A 9,933-nucleotide genomic window follows, 5' to 3' on the forward strand; every position below is an offset into this window, starting at 1 on the left:
CTTGGATACGGACCTTAGTGTCAAGTATGGTACGTTTGTTCAGCTCGGCGTCCAGGAGGCGAAGTGCCGGAGTGGTGAGCGAGGTGAAGTCTTGGGTTCGGATAGGGGAGTGTCCCGAACTGCCATGAGGCGGGCCATTTCGGGTCATTGCCTTGTGTGAGGCTCGGGGCCTAAGGGAGAGTTCGGGCTCCTTGTAGGGAGTTCGGGCCCTTAGTAGGGAGTTCGGACTCCTAGTAGGGAGTTCGGGCTCCTAGTTTCCTCCCTTCGCTGCTCGCACCTCGGGCGCGCTGTTGTGCCAAGCTATTTGCCTTTGCCACGTGTTGAGTGATTACGAGGTCGGACCAAATCTTCCTTCATCAATTGCCCCCCACTCCTCGTGCTAAGGGCCTTGCCCTGGCACGGGGAGTTCGCGAGCTGGCAGTAGATTTGTCTCGTACTTCGAATCTTGGTTGACTGATAGCGTGAGAAACGCGCTGACCTGCCTACAGATGCTGACTGACGTGGCAGCGCGCTCTTTATTTCAAAACTTCAAAAAGCGCGCCACTGGGAGACGTGACAGCAGCCGTCTTTTCAAATTTGAAAATGTGTCGTTGCCACCTTTAATGTGAGGAGACGTGCATTGGCGTTCTGTCTGTTTCAAAAAGACGTGCGCCAATCACGTCTCGGTCTCAGGGGACGTGCGGTCAGCACGACTGCGGGCCGTTGGATCGGCTTTGATCTGCGCTATTGCTTCTCGGTTACTATGGTTATAAATAGTGGGGGACCCCAGTCGCTTTGTCACTTTTGCGCTGCCTCTTGAGCTCACGTCCAAGTTTCAGCTCGCGTCCAGGCTTTCAGTTCGCGTCCAAGGTTTTTGCTCGTTCAAGTTCCCGTAGTCTCGTTCAAGCTTTTTTCCGGGTGAGTCCCTTCCTGGAATCCACCTTCTCTTCTCGATGTCTAGCTCGGATAGCTCAGAGGGTTCTTCCAGTGGGTTAGATGCAGGTTCCACGAACCGAGTTGCATCTCCTGATAGTTCTAGCGAGCCGGAGGTAGAGCTCAAGGAAGAGTTCTAACCCGTAGGTCGAGTCGCCTCGGGTAGTTTGGCGTACACCTCTCGTCGGGGTCGGACGTTAGACAAGTTTGGCCTCTCGACCATGACGCCTGAGGGGCTCCAATCCCTTATTACCTATTGCAATTTACCTATGGAGTACGCTTATTTCATACCTTCGGGTAGCTTTCCTTGGGAACATGGTCCTGATGAGATCGTGATATTCCGAGAGCAACTCGTTGCGGGGCTGCGATTGCCTTTCCATCCCCTCCTTGTTGAGGTCTTGAATCACTTCGGCGTTACGGTCGGCCAGCTTCACCTGAACTCCATTCGTAATTTGGTGGGGACAATCTCCCTATTTTGCAAACAGGGCTTTCCTTTAGACTTGGAGATCTTCTCTTCCATCTTAATGCTTAAGAAGCAAGCGGGTCTCCTCCCCGGGCGTAGGCGGGCGTACTACCTGTCTCCTTGCCCGGGTTTTAAGCTTTTACATGAGCTTCCTAATAAGGTCCCGGCATGGAAGTGGGACTACTTCGGGGTGCAAAGTGTGCTGGGGTGGCCGTTTCAGACCGGGTGGGGGATGGCCGCCCCTGACTCCGGGGTTACGTTTGACAAAGAGACGGTGAAGGGCCTCCGACAATGGGCGCGGCTTGGGCTAAAGTGCCAATTGTATCTGATGGAGGCCAAGCTCATTGCGGCCAGCCTGAGTTCGGGTAGGTTCCTTACTTAGAGGTTCTATTTTGCTCTGTCTCTTGCTTTCTTCTGATGCCAGACTCTTTCTTGCAGGTGTGATGGACTCAGGAGGGACCCGTGGTGGGCACTTGTTTCAAGGCATGAAGAGGAGGAAGCGAGTCGCCAAGCGAACTCGCGTCGAGCTGCCCCGGGATGCGGAGCCCGAGGTTCTAGACTACCCGTCAGAGGATCCGCCCAAGGAGCTCCTCCTACTTACACAGGGGCCCTTATGCTGAGACTACTTACACAGGGGCTCCCACCTACTCTGGGTCTGCTCATACACAAGCTGGGCCCTCGGGCTCGGGGGCCCCAGGGGAATTCAGGAGTGTGCTATCGCAGACCCACGCTCTTCAGAAGAGTAAGGAGGCCATTTTTCCCTAGGAGGTCGCGGCGTGGACTGATCTCCCTCTGCACCTGGTGGCCTGTCATGCTGTTACTCATGCCATGGTGGTAAGTTAGACTTTTTATCGAGCTCTTTTTCTTTTATCCTTCTTGCTGTCGTTCTTTTAATCACTTGTTCATTCTTTTTGGTAGGTGAACTCTTCTATTCATGCCTTGGCGGCCCAGGTGGAAAGGAGCTCGAGGCAGGCGCGAGCTACCGAAGAGGCTCTTCGTGCTACTGAGGCGGCTGCTCGCGTTGCACAGTCTAGGCAGGCGAGGTCTCAGAGAGATGCCGAGGCCATGGGAGTCGTAGTGAAGCATCTGGCGGACTTGAGGCTGGATTTGTAGCATCATGTCGAGTATCTTCAGGAGGACATTAGGGAGAGGACGCAGATCTTCTCTCAAGGTATTGAAGATGTCAAGAAGAAGGCCGTCGATGAGTACATCGCCTCGCTGAGCTTTGACGACCTGATGGTGGATTCTTACCGAAGGGGTTTCAAGCTAAGCCGGTGGATGATCCAGAATACGTACCCCGAGCTTGATATTAGTGCCATATCCACTTCGTGCATCACTCAAGAGATGGCCAATGCAGCAGACGGTGAGCCAAATTCCGAGGGCGAGGTGGGACCTTCGGGTATTGTTGAAGTGCTTTCTGATAATGAAGAAGTAGCTTCAGGCCTGTAAATATTTTTTTTTTTGAAATGTACTCCCTTATTTTGAAATGGAATGACTTTCCTTTTGGTTAAGTGTTGGTTGTTCTTTCTCCCGAACTGAACGTATTTGTCGAACTGACCATACGTCCGGTCTATTTCCTACCCGGGTTACCGCACTCGCGCGCCTGTTTTGGTGGTCTCTGAGATGCTGATGTCCCTATTAGTTCGTTGTCTCCATTTCGCCTTTGGCTGACTTTTCTTGGCTTGCCTATGCCGAGGTTCCTTCGTTAGCTCGACATCCTAGCCCTTAGGCTTTGATGGCGATTTTATCCACTTCGCTTGGTGGTCTATAGGTAGTATCGCCTTAAGTTAACGATGTTCCATGCTCAGGATACTTGCTTACCCTCTAAGGTTTCGAGCTCGTATGCCCCCCCGAGTGCTTTCTTTACTCTGTAGGGTCATTCCCAATTTGGTCCGAGTTTGCCCACGCCGGGTTCGGGTACCATGATCTTACGGAGAACTAGATCGCCGACGCGAAAGCTCCGCTTCTTTACTCTGGCGTTGTAGTACCGAGCTACTTTTTGCTGGTAGGCCGCTGTTCGGATGTGCGTGAGGTCTCTTACCTCATCCAGTAGGTCGAAGTTGGTGCGTAACTCATCTTCGTTTGTCTGATCGTCATATGCTTCTAGTTGCAGTGTAGGTATTTCGAATTCCGTCGGGATTACCGCTTCGGTGCCATAGGTGAGGTTAAAAGGGGGTCTCTCCTGTGGCGGTTTTTTCCATATTTCGGTGAGCCCATAGAACACTTGGTAGCTCGTCCGCCCACAACTCTTTAGCTCGGTCTAGTCGTGCTTTCAGTCCGCGGAGGATGACTCTGTTCATTACTTCTGTCTGACCGTTTGCCAGCGGGTGTGCGACTGATGTGAAGTTCTGACAAATTCCCATATCTTGGCACCATTCTTGGAACTTGATATCCTCGATCTATTTGCCGTTGTCGGAGATCAGTACCCGAGGTAGCCCGAAGCGACATACTATGTTCTTCCAAAAGAAGTTCTGTATGTTTTGGGCTGTGACTGTTGCCAGAGGTTCAGATTCTATCCACTTTGTGAAGTAATCTACTGCCACCACTAGGAACTTTCTCCCACATGTTGCTGGCCGGAATGGCCCCAGGAGGTTGATGCCCCATTGTGCAAAGGGCCATGGACTAGTGAGGTACTTGAGGTCGGCAGCAGGCTGATGGTGGATATTGGCATGCTTCTGACACTTGTCGCATTTTCTGACGAGCTCGACAGCCTCTGCCTTCATCGTTGGCCTGTAGTATCCTTGTCGAAGTGCCTTTTGGGTGAGGGCTCTGCCCCCCAGGTGTCCGCCGCACAGGCCTTCACGAGTGTCGCGGAGTACGAGCTCGGCTTCGGCAGGTCGCAAGCAATGCAGGTAGGGGAGCGTGTAGGACCGTCGGTATAACCGTCGTCTATCATGACATATTTGGCTGCCTGGCACTGCACCCTCTTGGCTGCATTGCGGTCCTCAGGGAGGGTTCCATCTAGAAAGAAACTCGTGAGTGGGTCGATCCAGCTCGGCTCTGCTTCAAGGACGGGAGCGACCTCCTCTGCCCCACTGAGAATGCTAGGCCGAGGTAAGTCCTCTATGTACACGGTTCTCATGGTATTGTGACTCGTGCTAGCTAACCGGGACAGGGCATCGACCTCAGTGTTCTCTGTCCTCGGGATTTGCCTGATGAACTGTGACTGGAAGTTGAGTAGAGCCTCCTTTACTCTTGCCAATACTCTTGCCAAGTATGCAATCATAGTGAGCTCGCGTGCTTCGTATTTGCCTGTAATTTGGTTGACCACGAGCTGAGAATCACTGCAGATAACTACGTGCTTTGCTCTTACCTTGTGCGCTAAGTTCAGCCCGGCTATCAGTGCCTCATACTCCGCCTCGTTGTTGGATGCCGCGAACTCAAAACGTAGTGCGTATTCCAATTAAACTAAACCGTACCATTTTTTTATCAATCTTATGGTCTGGTCTGATCTATTTTTTTAAACCCCAAACAGAAACTCCTGAAGAAAGTTTTCTGACCGATTTGGGCACATCTCATTAGTGATACAAGCACACACCCAACTGAAAAGCCAAATGCTACCTCTCTTGCCCTCTCACTTTATGGCGAGGGACAAACTGCAAAACATAAATAAAAGGGGCTTTTATCATGTACCATGTGACTACGGTTTAGGGCCTCGGCCCCTTCAATCAAAAGCTGTGATTTGAACAAAAGGAAAAGAAAAGGAGCTCTCACTTTCCACCAGACCCGGAGATCACAGGCTATTCTGTGCCTCAGTTTTAATCGAAGAAGCATACACGAAATTTCTCTTTTTATATTGCGATAAGGAAACGATTTTGCCAGTACAGAGCTTTAGGTATTCGTGGGCCCATGGCCCATTTCCAGAGGCTCCAAGCCCAGAAACAACCTTAGTTGTCAGTAGAAACCCTTTGTTGATTTCCTTTACAAAAAGCACACGATGGTGCCCGACACATCATATAAAAAAAAAAAAAAAAAAAACTGCAAACATTTATGCGTATTTTTTAAAGGAGAACCTCACCAAAGGGGATATTTGGTAGAGAGACGTTGCATTTCTGTTTGGGCTTCATAAGATGCTGCATCAGCGCCACCTAAACCATTTTTGCGTTAGCAGTTGAAAAACTATTTTAGTAAGTACTACACACTTGATACCAACATGAAAATGCATCGCTTTTGTCTCAGGTTTTGTATTGGGGTATCTCTCTTTTTGTTACATAGTACATAACTACATATTAGTGGGGACCCAAGACAGCAGGGTGCACATGAAACCGTTTTGGCTTTATTGTTCTTCTTCTTCTTTTCTCTCTATCTTGGCTATGCTCTCCTTTTCTGTAGTTATACAGAATAACAACTTCAGCTACCGGGCCTTTGGTAATGAGGGTGAGATTAAAGTTACCGATTGTTTTTTGGAAAGTTACTTATTTGGATAATCCGGTAAATAAGACAATGACCATTTTAACCATTAAAAGTTATTATTAAAAGTGACAGTTTTGCCTCATCCAAGTGTTGACAACTTTTCTTAATGAAAAAATTACTTAACTATATAAGAGATAAAAAGATTTACTTATCAAGTGATACCCAAAAAATAAATTACTTACCAAGTGTTCTTCAATGTGTATAGTTTTGCTGACGTGGCAGTTGTATTTATTTTTGAAAATAAAATCATACACATTGACAAACGCCCCCTAAATTATCAATTCATCATTCAGGGGATCAACATCAATACCAATACGACCATGAAACTCTTGAATTATTACCCTACAGAAAGATGCTGGAATCCAGGAATGTGTGTATAATATTCCAAATACCACATGAATGTTTATCCACGTATAAGTTATAAATTATAGGCTCTGTTTGGAACTTTTTGGATAGATTTTTCTCAAGTCTCAGTTTGAAAGGAATACAAATATAAATTCGTACAAAATAAGATAAAATATAAGGTTTTACACTCTACATATTTATATTTATACTCTTTTAAAACTGAGTCCAAAGTACATTTTTGTCTGCTGCAATTTTTGAAACTACATCGAAGGAATCCGCCAACTGAATACTTATTCCAAGTGGATCGAATCAGTTATTTGTAGAGCATGTGGATATGTACTTAGTCTGTTCTGCAACTAATTGCTTTCTTGTATGTGATCTTCCTCGTCGGAATAGATTATATTATTATAGTGATTTTTATAAGTTTCTTGTTTGGAATCTGTAAGCACACGTACGTGGCAATCTTTTAATTGTATTAATCCCTTTGATCAATGGCTAACAAAGGATACCCCACGTGCAATCCCCATCTTTATTGAATCACTGCCCTTCTTTTAAGGATTTGTCTGCCAATAAGTATGTTTTATTTTTTCAAAAAAAAAAAAGAAAAAAACATTTAGCTTATGAGTCCGTTGTTTTTGTTTTCAGAAAACAGAACAGCATCGCGCTTATTGGGAACAGCCCCTAAACCGTTAATCAATTCAAATCCATCCATCAGTACAGCCTCCATATCGAGAAAAACATCTTCAGTATTTGTATGTTATTAAGTTTACATGAACTGAGAAATCAATTTTTCGGTTAAATCATTTATGATAGTTTCTCAAATGTGGTTCAGTCAATGCAATTCAATCAACTGAAGCCTCCCAAATAGGCCCCTAAAATACACGTAGTTGTAGATTGTAGTTTTAGTCAAGGTTTTTAAAACCGATTTGGACAACAAACCGGTCAAGGGTTCGGTTTTCGGGTTGAACGGTTTAATCGTTCGAATTGAACGGACAGTCCGTTCTGACAAAAAAATTAAAAATTAAAAAATAGTCAAAACCGTTGAACGGTTCAACTGCCCGGATCAGCAGTTTTCTGACCAAATCAACGTTTTTTTGGCAAAAATCTAATTTTGGGGAAACCAGAACATGTCACCTGACCGGTTTCCGATTTTTCTGGTCCGGTCAAGTTTTGAAAACCATGATTCTAGTAGCTGGAGAGTGATCATATGGCATGAACTCTTCAATATCTTAAGAAAGTATCAATATAAATTATCAAGATATTACATATCCCTTGATGCTATTGTTAAAGCTAATACTCCCAAATTCCTCAATCTCACTTACCTCGCATTTTTGGTCAAACAGGCTTTGATATCATCTCAAGGAATCATTCAACCTAAAAACTTAAACTGCTAGATGAAATCACTAAAGAGATTTTTAATTTTTAACAATTTATAGAGGGAGTGATTCAATCCCTTTTTTTAATAAAAAAGAAAATAAATCACTTGTGGGTGAATTTAAACGACCCAACATTTAATTTTTATATTTTTAAAGATCCAAAAAATCAGGGAGAGGAAAGGTAGAGATGTGAAGCTATAATTAAAAATATATATCCATTTTGCAAATATTATGAAGCACACAAAGAAATGAGGGTTTATAATTTTTATATCTGTAATACTTTACTTCTAACTATTATACTTATTTATTTATTTATTGTCTCACATTTTCCTAAAATGAATGAACATATAATAATAGGTCCTAGTCAATCATATGCTGTCTTCCATATTTACATGTTAGACCATGTTTCTTCTCACTCTTCAAACCAAATTATATATAAACTTTTCTCAAGGGTAGGTTGAATTGCTTATTGGGTACGAAAAGCAACCAACCAATTACCAGTATTTAATTTTTTCGGTGAGAAAAGGAAGAAAAAAGGAGCTTTAGGTACAAAGAGTCAAAATAAATCAATGTTGACCCAGCAGATTGATGCCTTGATGAATTGCTGCTTGTTGTTGCTGAGGTAACAGTAGACAGGGCTGTTTATGTCTGCTTGGTAATAGGGACAGATCCATCGCTTTTTCAAACTAGAGGTTCAAATAATTAAGTCACTTGTATATGATGCCCATTTTAACTACAATCTATAAATTCTATAAGACAATAATCGGGTATCAGGTCTTTATCGGTTCATCAATGAGGTGTTGAGTTTTTGGGGGTTGGATATAAAACCCAAAAAAATAATAGTCCAGATTTCAGTGTTAAATGTCTAAGGTTACATAGTCCAGATTTCAGAGACCTGAACCAAAACAAACCAACCTGATTATATAGGGTTTGGATCTGGATTATGTGCTTTGATTATTATTGGGTCTTATCAATTTTATTTGTTTTGAATCAATTAAGACCAGAATTGATTATATATGATTGTACATATATATTTATGATGTATAATTTTTGTCCAATTCTTATGATCAGTGGATCCTAAATAGTCTTAATGTACCATTAAAAAGAATAAAATGACAAATAAAATTAATATAATTGACCCCATATGGTTGGTATAAGGATTAGATGATAATGAAAATTGATTATGATATATATTGGCATATTACAAAAATATCTCTCACCTAATACTTACTTTTCCCTTTCACCTCAGAAAATAAAACTAAAAATATATTTTTCTATACTAATTTAACAGAAAAATATATGCAGCTGAGAAGACATGATACCAGAAGGGCTTTGATCAATCAACTTCAACTTCCTATGAATTTGATAAATTCCACCTGATTGCTGGTTACCACTCTTATGATACCAGTTAAGTGATTATAAGTTTTTACGGTATTATACTCGATTAAAAAAGGGTAAAAGACTTGAACCTCCCTTTATCTTTGACCGAAATACTAAAACCTCCTGTCTTTTTAAAATGGACTTAAGCCTCCCCTCTTGGGTAATTTATGGGACAAAGACCTCCCCTCCTGTAGCAATCCATTAGACTGCGTTTGGAAATAATGCAAATAAGTGTGAATGCAAATATATAGTGTAAAACCGTTTATATAAATTGCAAAAATGGGTTAGTTTTGCACTGATAAATTTACCTTCTTACCAAACAGATTTTTAGCTGTAATGGATGCAAACATGAATTCCAATAAAACATATATATATTATCAAAAATCCACTTAAATGCAAATTTACTTCTTTTTTATTGATGTAGTTTTACATCTTATTATCAATGTAAATATGCATTGGTCTGCCATTTGTCAATGCATAAATGTAATATTGCCAAAAAGGCAAAAGTGAACCAAAATGCAGATTTACCTTGAACCGGGATTTACACTCTATTTGCATCGTTTCCAAACACAGCCTTAGGCTCAATTTGAAAAGAGTACAAATACAAATATATACAAAATAATACAAAATTCAAGATTTTTTATTCTATAAATTTGTTTTTATACTCCTTCCAAACTGACCCTTAAAAATTATAAGTGAGTCTATATTACATTAGACCCAAAATTCCTAATTTAACCCAAGTCAGACCCGATCCATTGACAACACAGATGCTTTTATATATATCTATATATATATATATATATATATATATATATATATATATATATATATTTATGCTTGCTTTTTGTTCATTCTTTTACATGAAAAAAAGGGAGGGCATGATCGGTAGAGAGGAAACAAAACAGAATCCCGATAATTTGGTGATTGAGTCACGTGATTAGATATTCGAACAGATTGTACCTGTGGCCTGTGGGCCTGTGCTGTGGCTTGATTTTTGGGTCGACCCTTGACCTCACACCACTCCAACCCCGCGTGCCACGGCTA

This window comes from Nelumbo nucifera, chromosome 8, assembly GCF_055504915.1.
Source record: "Nelumbo nucifera cultivar China Antique chromosome 8, China Antique-T2T, whole genome shotgun sequence".
Classification (NCBI taxonomy): domain Eukaryota; kingdom Viridiplantae; phylum Streptophyta; class Magnoliopsida; order Proteales; family Nelumbonaceae; genus Nelumbo; species Nelumbo nucifera.